The sequence below is a fragment of the Arachis stenosperma genome, chromosome 1 (genome assembly GCF_014773155.1).
Source record: "Arachis stenosperma cultivar V10309 chromosome 1, arast.V10309.gnm1.PFL2, whole genome shotgun sequence".
Lineage (NCBI taxonomy): Eukaryota > Viridiplantae > Streptophyta > Magnoliopsida > Fabales > Fabaceae > Arachis > Arachis stenosperma.
In genome coordinates, this window is record NC_080377.1 from 66,524,366 (window position 1) to 66,537,703 (window position 13,338).

Consider the following 13,338-nt stretch of genomic DNA (forward strand, 5'->3'; position numbering starts at 1 on the left):
AGAGACTCATGCCGTCAAAGAGTATAAAATTCAGATCTAAAAATGTCACTAGATACAAAATAAGTCTCTAAAAATTGTTTAAATACTAAACTAGTAACCTAGGTTTACAGAAAATGAGTAAACTAAGATGGATAGTGCAGAAATCCACTTCTGGGGCCCACTTGGTGTGTGCTGGGGTTGAGACTTAAGCTTCTCACGTGCCTAGGCTGTTTCTGGAGTTGAATGCCAGGTTGTAACCTGTTTCTGGCGTTGAACTCCAACTTGCAACCTGTTTTTGGCACTGAACGCCAGACTACAACATGGAACTGGCGTTGAACGCCAGTTTACGTTGTCTATCTTCGCGCAAAGTATGGACTATTATATATTGCTGGAAAGCCCTGGATGTATACTTTCCAACCCAATTGAGAGAGCGACAATTGGACTTCTGTAGCTCCAAAAAATTCATTCCGAGTGAAGAGAGGTCAGAATCCAACAGCATCAGCAGTCCTTTTTCAGCCTAAATCAGATTTTTGCTCAGCTCCCTCAATTTCAGCCAGAAAATATCTGAAATCATAGAAAAACTCACAAATTCATAGTAAAGTATAGAAATATGATTTTTGCCTAAAAACTAATAAAAATCTACTAAAAACTAACTAAAACATACTAAAATCTACATGAAATTACCCCCAAAAAGCGTATAAAATATCCGCTCATCACCAAGTCATCGAAACTTGAGATGGACCTGGGAGGTAGATTTTTGAACCATCTGATTGCCGTCTTTGTTATAGTAGTAGGAAAGGCTTTGCAGTGAATTGCATCTGAGGCATCGGTGAGGTACATTCTACTTCTGAAATTGCTGAGATGATGGCTGGGATCTGTAGTGCCGTCGTACAAAGTCATGTCCAGGAGTTTAAAGTCTTTTGGGATCTTGGTCTTCATGATCTCCTTGGTGAATGGGTCTTGCTCTTTGCGGGAACTATCCTCATGAGGGGATCGTGTGGCTTTGGTTTTGAGATCGGCTTCGAGTTTTAGGAGTTTCTCCTCCAATTCCCGGCGTCGCCTTATTTCCTTTTGTAGATCTTTCTCAGCCTCTCGTTGACGTAGGGCTTCTTCTTCCAGTTGTTTCAAATAGTTTTGAAGCGTCTCCATGGCTTCTGCGTTTGGAGAATTCTTTTTGTTGTTAAGTTGTGAAGTATCTTTTGGTGTAGTATCTGCATTTTTGTGCGGCGTTCTATCCTCCAGATCTGAGTTGTGGTCGTTGTCATGGTCGTCCGCCATGACGATGGGATGACTTCCAGGCTCCCCGGCAATGGTGCCAATGTTCCGAGGGTTACCTGAAACTGTAGGTCGATCTCAGACGAGACCTTCTGTACTGGTCGGAGCTGTTGTGTCCAACTTGTTGGACTTGGTGATGGTGCTAATCCTTCGTCACCGGAGAGTGGTGGTACCTGCAAGGGACTCCGATGCTTAAGTTAGCAAGGGTATTAAGCAGGTTTTTTGTAGAATCAGAGTCTGAGTTATACCTGGGTGCTCCAGTGTATTTATAATGGTGTAGAGAGACCTTCCTTAGATAAGATAAGTTAGTTATCTTATCTTATCTTTATCTTCGAGTGAGGCCATTGATGGACGAAATTGTGATCACATACTCTTTGTATTTGTATGAAATTTAATAATTGGCTCTATTTGAAGTCACAACTCCGTTCAACTAACCAGCAAGTGCACTGGGTCGTCCAAGTAATACCTTACGTGAGTAAGGGTCGATCCCACGGAGATTGTTGGTATGAAGCAAGCTATGGTCATCTTGTAAATCCCAGTTAAGTGGACTCATAAAGTCAAATGTGATTAGATTGGATAAATAAAGATAAATAAAATAAAAAGGGATAGAAATACTTATGTAAATCAATAGTGGGAATTTCAGAATGGCATATGGAGATGCTGTACTCCTCTTGGATCTTTACTTTCTTATTGCATTCATCCAATCATTCTTACTCCTTTCCATGGCAAGCTGTATGTAGGGCATCACCATTGTCAATGGCTACATCTCATCCTCTCAGTGAAAACGTTCCTATGCTCTGTCACAGCACGGCTAATCATCTGTCGGTTCTCAATCAGGTTGGAATAGAATCCCTTGATTCTTTTGCGTTTGTCATCACGCCAAGCCTTCAGGAGTTTGAAGCTCGTCACAGTCATTCAATCCCAGAATCCTACTTGGAATACCATAGATAAGGTTTAGACTTTCCGGATCCTCATGAATGCCGCCATCTATCTAGCTTATACCACGAAGATTCTGTTGGGGAATCTAAGAGATATGCGCCCGGCCTAGAGTAGAATGGAAGTGGTTGTCAGTCACGCGCGTTCATAGGTGAGAATGATGATGAGTGTCACGGATCATCACATTCATCAAAGTTAAGTGTAACGTATATCTTGGAATAAGAATAAAAGAGAATTGAATAGAAAGTAATAGTAATTGTATTGAAACTTGAGGTACAGCAGAGCTCCACACCCTTAATCTATGGTGTGCAGAAACTCCACCGTTGAAAATACATAAGTGAAAGGTTCAGGCATGGCCGAATGGCCAGCCCCCATGATCTGAGAACTAATCGTCCCAAGATGTCTAATACACTAGTAAAAAGTCCTATTTATAAATAAACTAGCTACTAGGGTTTACATGAGTAAGTAATTGATGCATAAATCCACTTCCGGGGCCCACTTGGTGTATGTTTGGGCTAAGCTTGGTCTATCCACGAGCTGAGGCTTTTATTGGAGTTGAACTCCAAGTTATAACATGTTTTGGGCGTTCAACTCCGGATCATGACGTGTTTCTGGCGTTTAACTCCAGACAGCAGCATGTACTTGGCGTTCAACGCCAAGTTACGTCATCAATTTCCGGATAAAGTATGGACTATTATATATTTCTGAAAAGCTCTGGATGTCTGCTTTCCAACGCCGTTGAGAGCACGCCAATTGGAGTTCTGTAGCTCCAGAAAATCCATTTCGAGTGCAGGAAGGTCAGATTCCAACAGCATCAGCAGTCCTTTTGTCAGCCTTTTTCAGAGTTTTGCTCAAGTCCCTCAATTTCAGCCAGAAATTACCTGAAATCACAGAAAAATACACAAACTCATAGTAAAGTCCAGAAATGTGAATTTAACATAAAAACTAATGAAAACATCCCTAAAAGTAGCTTAAACTTACTAAAAACTACCTAAAAACAATGCCAAAAAGCGTATAAATTATCCGCTCATCACAACACCAAACTTAAATTGTTGCTTGTCCCCAAGCAACTGAAAATCAATTAGGATAAAGAAGAGAATATACTGTGAATTCCAAAATATCAATGAATATTAATTCTAATTAGATGAGCGGGACTTGTAGCTTTTTGCTTCTGAACAGTTTTGGCATCTCACTTTTTCCTTTGAAGTTTTGAATGATGGCTTCTCTAGGAACTTAGAATTTCGGATAGTGTTATTGACTTTCCTAGTTAAGCATGTTGATTCTTGAACACAGCTACTTATGAGTCTTGGCCGTGGCCCTAAGCATTTTGTTTTCCAGTATTACCACGGATACATAAATGCCACAGACACATGACTGGGTGAACCTTTTCAGATTGTGACTCAGCTTTGCTAGAGTCCAGTTAGAGGTGTCCAGAGCTCTTAAGCACACACTTTTTGCTTTGGATCACGACTTTAACCACTCAGTCTCAAGCTTTTCACTTGGACCTCATGCCACAAGCACATGGTTAGGGACAGCTTGATTTAGCCGCTTAGGCCTGGATTTTATTTCCTTGGGCCCTCCTATCCATTGATGCAAAGCCTTGGATCCTTTTTACCCTTGCCTTTTGGTTTTAAGGGCTATTGGCTTTTTCTGCTTGCTTTTTCTTTTTCTTCTATTTTTTCGCCATTATTATATTTATTATTATTTTTTTGCAAGCTTTGTTTTTCACTGCTTTTTCTTGCTTCAAGAATCAATTTTATGATTTTTCAGATCATCAATAACATTTCTCTTATTCATCATCTTTCAAGAGCCAACAATTTTAACATTCATAAACAACAAGATCAAAAATATGCACTGTTCAAGCATCATTCAGAAAACAAAAGTATTGTCACCACATCAATATAATTAAATTAAATTCAAGGATAAATTCGAAATTTATGTACTTCTTGTTCTTTTGAATTAAAAACATTTTTTTAAGAGAGGTGAAGGATTTAGATTTTATTCATAGCTTTAAGACAGAGTTACTACATACTAATGATGAAGTAGAGACAAAATATAGACATGAAGCATAAAAACCGAAAAAGCAGAGAAAATAAGAACAAGGAATGAGTCCACCTGAGTGAGGGTGGCGCCTTCTTGAAGGTCCAATGGTGCTTTTTGAGCTTCTTTATGTCTCTTCCTTGCTTCTGTTGCATGATCCATAGTGATTTTGGTGTTCCTATCCTTAGTTGCTTCCAATAATTATGTGTAGGAACATGTATCCCCTGAGGTATCTCAGGGATTTCTTGAAGAGGGAATTTCTCATGCTCTCTTGATGTGCAGTCAAATGCTCTTCTACTGAGCTATGGACCCTTGAGATGAATCTCTCTATCTCCCATTACTCAGAGGTGGAAGCTTTTATCTTTTCTTAGTTTCCTCTTCAGAGTCCTTTCAGATTCAGGATCAGCTTCAACAAGAATGCCTTTTTCCTTGTTCCTGCTCATATGAAAGAAGAAAAACAAGAAAAGAAAGGAATCCCATATTTGGGCAAAGAGGATCCTTATTATTAGTAGAGAAAAAGGGTAGAAGAAGAATGGTAAAGGATAGAGGTAGAGATGAAGAAAGATGAAGAGAAGTGTTAGTAAATAAAAAATAAATAGAAGAAGAGGAGAGATAGAGAATTTCAAAAATAATTTTGAAAAAGAAGTTAATAATTTCGAAAATAAAAGATAAGATAGAATTAAATTAAAACAATTAATTAATTAAAAGAATTTTGAAAAAAGAAGATATTTCAAAAATTAGAGAGGAAAAGTAGTTAGGTGGTTTTGAAAAAGATAAGAAACAAACAAAAGTCAAATAGTTAGTTGTAAAAGATATTAAAATCAAAATTTGAAAAGATAAGAAGATAAGAAGTTAGATAGATATTTGAAGTCAAAATTTGAAAAAGATAAAATTTGAAAAAGATATGATAAAAGATAAGATAGATAAGATATGGTTGAAAAAGATTTAATTTTAAAATTAAAATTAATTACTTAACTAACAAGAAATTAAAAGATAAGATTCTAGAATTTAAAGATTGAACCTTTCTTAACAAGAAAGTAACAAACTTCAAATTTTTTGAATCAATCACATTACTTGTTAGCTAATTTTCGAAAATATGATGTAAAAGAAAGAAAAAGATTTTGAAAAATATTTTTTAAAAAAAATTCGAAAATTATATAAAAAAATGAAAAAGATGTGATTTTTGAAAAAGATTTTGAAAAGATAAGATTTTTAAAATTGAAAATTTGACTTGACTTGTAAGAAACAACTAATTTTTAAAATTTTTGACTAAGTCAACTCAAATTTTCAAAAATTAGGAGAAAAAAAGGAAAAGATATTTTTTATTTGAATTTTTAGATGAGAGAAAAACACAAAAATGACACAAGATGCATGCAAGAACACTATGAATGTCAGATGAACACCAAGAACACTTTGAAGATCATGATGAACATCATGATTTTGAAAAATTTTTATGCAAAGAAACATGCAAGACACCAAACTTAGAAATCTCTAATGCATGGACTCTAACAAACGAAAAATGCACATGAAAAACAACAAGAAAACATCAGATCAAACAAGAAGACTTACCAAGAACAACTTGAAGATCATGAAGAACACTATGAATGCATGGAATTTTCGAAAAAAATGCAAGAAAAATTTTTAAAGCATGCAATTGACACTAAACTTAAAAATTAACTCAAGACTCAAACAAGAAACACAAAATATTTTTGGTTTTTTATGATTTTATGATTTTTTAGTATTTTTATTATTTTTTTCGAAAATTATATTAAAAAAAACGAAAATAAAAAAAAATATTTTTGAAAGATTTTAGAAAACTTTTTGAAAAGAAAATTACCTAATCTGAGCAACAAGATGAACCGTCAGTTGTCCATACTCGAACAATCCCCGGCAACGGCGCCAAAAACTTGGTGGACGAAATTGTGATCACATACTCTTTGTATTTGTATGAAATTTAATAATTGGCTCTATTTGAAGTCACAACTCCGTTCAACTAACCAGCAAGTGCACTGGGTCGTCCAAGTAATACCTTACGTGAGTAAGGGTCGATCCCACGGAGATTGTTGGTATGAAGCAAGCTATGGTCATCTTGTAAATCCCAGTTAAGTGGACTCATAAAGTCAAATGTGATTAGATTGGATAAATAAAGATAATAAAATAAAAAGGGATAGAAATACTTATGTAAATCAATAGTGGGAATTTCAGATAGGCATATGGAGATGCTGTACTCCTCTTGGATCTTTACTTTCTTATTGCATTCATCCAATCCTTCTTACTCCTTTCCATGGCAAGCTGTATGTAGGGCATCACCATTGTCAATGGCTACATCCCATCCTCTCAGTGAAAACGTTCCTATGCTCTGTCACAGCACGGCTAATCATCTGTCGATTCTCAATCAGGTTGGAATAGAATCCCTTGATTCTTTTGCGTTTGTCATCACGCCCAGCCTTCAGAAGTTTGAAGCTCGTCACAGTCATTCAATCCCAAAATCCTACTTGGAATACCATAGACAAGGTTTAGACTTTCCGGATCCTCATGAATGCCGCCATCTATCTAGCTTATACCACGAAGATTCTGTTGGGGAATCTAAGAGATATGCGCCCGGCCTAGAGTAGAACGGAAGTGGTTGTCAGTCACGCGCGTTCATAGGTGAGAATGATGATGAGTGTCACGGATCATCACATTCATCAAAGTTAAGTGTAACGTATATCTTGGAATAAGAATAAAAGAGAATTGAATAGAAAGTAATAGTAATTGTATTGAAACTTGAGGTACAACAGAGCTCCACACCCTTAATCTATGGTGTGCAGAAACTCCACCGTTGAAAATACATAAGTGAAAAGTTCAGGCATGGCCGAATGGCCAGCCCCCATGATCTGAGAACTAATCGTCCCAAGATGTCTAATACACTAGTAAAAAGTCCTATTTATAAATAAACTAGCTACTAGGGTTTACATGAGTAAGTAATTGATGCATAAATCCACTTCCGGGGCCCACTTGGTGTATGTTTGGGCTAAGCTTGGTCTATCCATGAGCTGAGGCTTTTATTGGAGTTGAACTCCAAGTTATAACGTGTTTTGGGCGTTCAACTCCGGATCATGACGTGTTTCTGGCGTTTAACTCCAGACAGCAGCATGTACTTGGCGTTCAACGCCAAGTTACGTCATCAATTTCCGAATAAAGTATGGACTATTATATATTGCTGGAAAGCTCTGGATGTCTACTTTCTAACGCCGTTGAGAGCGCGCCAATTGGAGTTCTGTTGCTCCAGAAAATCCATTTCGAGTGCAGGGAGGTCAGATTCCAACAGCATCAGCAGTCCTTTTGTCAGCCTTTTTCAGAGTTTTGCTCAAGTCCCTCAATTTCAGCCAGAAATTACCTGAAATCACAGAAAAATACACAAACTCATAGTAAATTCCAGAAATGTGAATTTAACATAAAAACTAATGAAAACATCCCTAAAAGTAGCTTAAACTTACTAAAAACTACCTAAAAACAATGCCAAAAAGCGTATAAATTATCCGCTCATCAGCCATCTTATCTTTAAGGGAACCACCTTCATCTCTCTAGACTTGGGCTGCCCTTGGATTCGGGTCGTGTTCCTCTATTTGGGCCATTTATTGGGCTTTCCTGGTAGTTTGGCCGAGCTCTTTGAGAAGAGGTCGGATTGTCCTGACCTGAAGAGGTCGGTCGCTTTGTCGGTAAAATATTCCGGGTCGGACAGCTCGACCCAGGGTATGAACAGGACCTCCCCACACTTAGCCAATGTGAGATCCATTCCCTTGTACTCTTCCCTTGTAACTTCTACCTTTTTACAAGCTTCTTTAAGTTCAATTCCTTGCTCACCAACTTTTTCTATACACCCTTCATTGGTGGAGCTTGCTTCTTGCTCAACCTCTCTCTCTTGGTAGCTTCCTTCCAATTCAATCTCTTCTTCATTGCTTACCAAGGTTATGGGAGATGAGGTATCTTCTTCCTTACCCTCTATGTCAAGCCCAATGGGAGATGATTCAATTATAGATAGGAACTCCTCAATGATTGAATCCATCTCTTGATCAACCTCTTCAAAGTCTTCAATCATAATATGCTTTGGAGGTTGTACACCCTCCTCAACATCAACATCAAGTATCTCGGAAGAGGGATCTCTGATGCTACATTCCCATGGACTTCCAACATCTCTTATGTTTTCAACCACTCCTTCTGGATCAATTGTCTCATCTTCCTCCCCTTGTGGCAATTCTTGCTTCAACTCCTCTTCTTCACCTTGAAGGTCTAAACTCACTCCCTCACTATGCTCCTTGGTTGCTTCTCCACATTCGTCAATGGGAGTGCCTTGGTTGCTTAGGCTTAGTCGGGAGGAGGTCATATTGCTAATGGCTTCCACTAGGATAGCCATCTTGGCTCCTAGCTCCTTAAACTCCTTTTCCATCTCCTCTTGTTGCCTTTGGATATGAGATTCAAGATCTCTCAATTCCCGCGTGGGGGTTTCATCGGGAGGTGATGGTGGAAGAGAAGGTTCATTGTTTGAGGGGAAGGCATTATAGTTGGAAGTTAGTTCATCTTGGTAAAGGTATGGAGGTGGTGTATATTGAGGTGGTTCTTGAGAGTAATTATGTTGGAATGGTGGTGGTTTCATGTGTGGTTCATATGGTTCATAAGGTGGTTGGTATGGTGGATAGGGATTAGGGTCATAATGAGGTGTTTGGTGGTATGGGGCTTGTGAGTAAGGTGGTTCAAAACCATGTTGAGGGGGTGGTTCATAGGCATGTGGTGGTGGTTGTTGACAATCACAATAAGGGTCACCACATCCATTAGATTGATATGCATTAGGATTAGAATTATACCCATAAGAAACCGGAGGTTGTTGTTGCCAAGAAGGTTGATCAATCCCTTGAGGCTCCTCCCATCTTTGATTTTCAAATCCTTGATGCATATTGTCATTATAGTTCCCATTCCCTACAACATAATTTGAGCCAAACTCATAGCCAAGTGAGGATGAGAATTCATAATAGCAAAGAGAAACAAAAACTAACAAAAATAAGCAACAAAGTCCTAAAGCTAACAAAAACAAACAAATAGGCAAAAGGCAAATATATTCACAATATTCACAATAGCCAATAATGTAACACCATTGCAACTCCCCGGCAACGACGCCATTAATTTGATCGCAAGAATTGTGTTGGTTAAGAATTTCTCTTATAGAAAGAAGAATTTCGTTGTAAGCATAACTCCAAACCAACAAACAAATCTCACATCAAATTAAATTTGGTTGTCACAAGTAACAAACCCCAAATAAGAATTAACCTAAGTATTAAGACTCCGGGTCGTCTCACAAGGAATTGCAATGAAGTGCTCAATTATTGGCTATGAAAGAACATGGGGGTTTGATTTTTATATTTTGGTAAGAAAATAAATGACAAGGAAAGTAAATCAAGCAAATAACTAAAGAAAGCAAGTAATAAGGAGAGACATTCATGGCAAGAATTGAGATCATAGGCTTTCTATCCTAGTCATACAATGATTAATTCATCTTATTTAGTCAACTCCAACAAATGGAAGAAGGTATCATGTTATCTTCACATAGGGAGAATGTCAAACAAGACTAATTAATCATATCACAATAATAACAAGAATCTATCTCATTTTGTCATCTCTAATATTGGAAGAAGGTATCACATTATCTTCCATGAGAGAAAGTCAAACAAGACTAGTTAACCTCAATCCAAATGTACTAATCAACTCACTAATAGAATTAGCAAAAGATTAGAGTTAATGAAATTCATATTAACTAACAACTCCAGATCACCAACATTAGTTGGGTATTCATGACTCAAGATTGCCTAAGTACTCTTTCCAAGCCAAGAATGCTCAAAGTCTACTCTAAAGCCCAACCAAGCATTTTGTCAAATACTTGGTGGGTGTATAAGGTAAGCATGGTAAATGTGCAAGAATAGTAAAATCTACCAACTACAAATTGTAAGAAAAGTAAATCAACAACTCAAATCATCAATAAAAGAAACATCATCATTAAATTTCATCAAATGTAAACAAGATCCAACATGAGTGTTCATAGACATAAAAGAGACATAAAAGTAAAATTGACAAAAGAACTAAGAAGAATAAAGTAGTAGAAACAAGAAATTGGAAAGGAAACAAGATGAAATCAAGAAATCATGCCTAGATCTAAGATGGATTAACCTAACCTAATTCTAGAGAGAAAAGGGAGCTTCTCTCTCTAGAAACTAATTTACATGATGCTAAGCTACCAAACAATTACTCTCCCCTTGCCTAAGCTTGAATTCTGCATGAAATAGCATTAGAAATGAGTTGGATTGGGTCCAAAATGCTCTAGAAATCGCTGGCCACGAATTGCTTAAAGTGGACCCACGTGCAGCATCGGCGTGCACGCGTACATGGCTCGTGCACACCCCTAAACGCGAAGCAACATATGGCAAATTTTATATCATTCTGAGGCCCCAGATGTTAGCTTTCCAATGCAACTAGAACCGCCTCATTTGGACCTTTATAGCTTAAGTTATGATTGATTGAGTGCAAAGAGGTCAGGCTTGACAGCTTTACGGTTCCTTCATTTCTTCATGAGTTCTCCCACTTTGCATGCTTTTTTCCTCACTTCTTCCATCCAATACTTGCCTTATGAACCTGAAATCACTCAACAAACATATCAAGGTATCGAATGAAATTAAAGTGAATTAAATTTAGCTATTTTAAGGCCTAAAAAGCATGTTTTCACACTTAAGCACAAATCTAGGGAGAATTATAAAATCATGCTATTTCATTGAATAAATGTGGGAAAAGGTGATAAAATCCCCTAAATTAAGCACAAGATAAACCACAAAATTAGAGTTTATCACTCTTCTCTTCTTCTTCCCCCTACCCTCATATTTTCCTAACTCACATTTTCTATCACCTCTCTCTTTATCAGACCCTTCTCAAGGTTCTTTCTTTCTATCCTCTCTTTTTCTTCTCCTTGTTTATTTATTTTTGCATTATTCTAATTGGTGTTAGCCTTTTAATTGGGTGTTTGTTTTCTTCTATAATTACTTGTGGGTTATTATAGAATTGTTTGACAATTAATATTAAGTATTCTTGGGTTACGTACATGTTATGATTTAATACTTTCCCTTGCATACTTAAAATGCATACCAAGTGTTTGTGAAAAAGCCCGTATGGCATTGTGCATTCTTAAATATTATATTCTTCTACTCTAATGCCTGTTTTTCACAAAATTCTTATTATATTTTATTAATTAAATATAATTGTCAATATAAACGTGCTTGTTAGTTTGTTACGAGTGATAATACATTTTTCGCAATTAATGCTTGATCTATGCTACTCATGCCTTTGCCGGCATGCTAATAAACATCTTGCATTTAATTGCCTTCATCTTTCTTGCTATATTTCCATTGATGTCTTAATTACATGAAGTCGTGACCATGTGTTAACGACATCCTTCTTTACCTTGACAAGATTATCACTTGTACTGTCCTCTTCCTTGCCCCAACCCTTGGACTTACATGTACTTTTCTTTTCCCTTTTCAGGATGGCCACCAAAAAGGGTAAAAAGGAAGCCGCTAACAAACCACCACTGAGGAGAGGAATAAAAAGAGCACCAGTGGGGGAACCACCGTCAACTTTGGTCAAGCCATCAACAAAGCGGGTCAAGAGTATTATCAAGGTCGATGAAGCCGAGAAAGCTTTTCCAGCAAAGGACACTGCGCGGTTCACTAACCGCTACTTTGAGCAGATGTTTTCCATCCTGGCTGAGTGGAATTACAAAAATGAGCACCTTCTCATCCTTCCTACCAACATTGTTGATCTTGTAGAGCCCCGCATTGAGTGTAGACAATGGGATTCTTACGGAGGCAACCAAGGCAGGTCAACCTTTCATGGGTAGTTGAATTCTACTCCAATTTCCACATGCCAAACCTGCAGTCTGTCTATGTCTATCAAAAGCAAGTCTCTATATCTGAAAAGGCCATTCAGCAAATTTTAGATCTTTCCCCTTCTCCAAAAGGATTGAATGCATACCAATAAGCCTCTCTCAAGCGCCAGACATACCAATTTGACTGGGACGACATCCTCAGAAATATAGCACAACCTGACAGCAGATGGATCTATAGATGTCATTGATCCCGACCTAAGGGTATATTGGCTTCAGCACTTACCTTGGAGGCTCGAGTGTGGGCACAAATCATGTCCCACTACGTCTTTCCAAGCACTCACGAATCCTCCTTCACCGCTGACATGGCTGTTCTCATCTGGTGTATCCTTACAGACCAGTCCCTAAACTTACCAAGACACCTCTGGCAAGCCATGGGACACGTACAGATTGCGAGTGACCTACCTTTTCCTACCTTGGTTTCAGATCTAGTCTCAGCCACCGGAGTCTCCTACAGAGCTGGGAACACCGAGGCCATGATTCCACGGGATGATCAAAAAGTTCCCAACGGAAAATATATCAGACCGCCAGCAACCACTATCAGCCGGACTGCCGACTCGGCCAGAGATATTCCTTCTCCTTCTACATCACAAGCACTGTCAACAAATCAGTTACTCCTTCATATACTACAGAGGTTGGACCGGCTAGACCGGCAGGCAAAGCAAATGGAGCGCCGTAACAAGTGCCGATTTACATACCTCAAAGAGCTGATTGTTAGCAACCACCCACCTGAAGAAGAACCAAACACTCCAGACTCCACTTCACCTACCAGCACCGGGAGCCATGACGACCCCGACAGTGGAGACGCTGTTACCAGCCCCCCTTTGTTCCTGACTGATGGCACCGAGTACGGTGCCAAGCTTTAAGTGTGGGGAGGTCGGTCAGTACCTGACTTCCAAATGTAATTACTTTTTCTTAGCAGCAATAGGTTATTTTTCTTTTGTTAGATAGGATAGATTGCATAGTAATAAGTGTTTGCATATCTGTTCTACTCGGTTGAAATATAATAAGTTTCTTTTCAAGAACCTATTTTTGAACATTTTCACTAATTCAAATTAAAATTTCTATGTTAAACTTGTTTGAAGCTTGTATTTGGAACATGAATTATAGCTAAGAACACACAACCCGTGAGCTTCGAGCTTAATTAT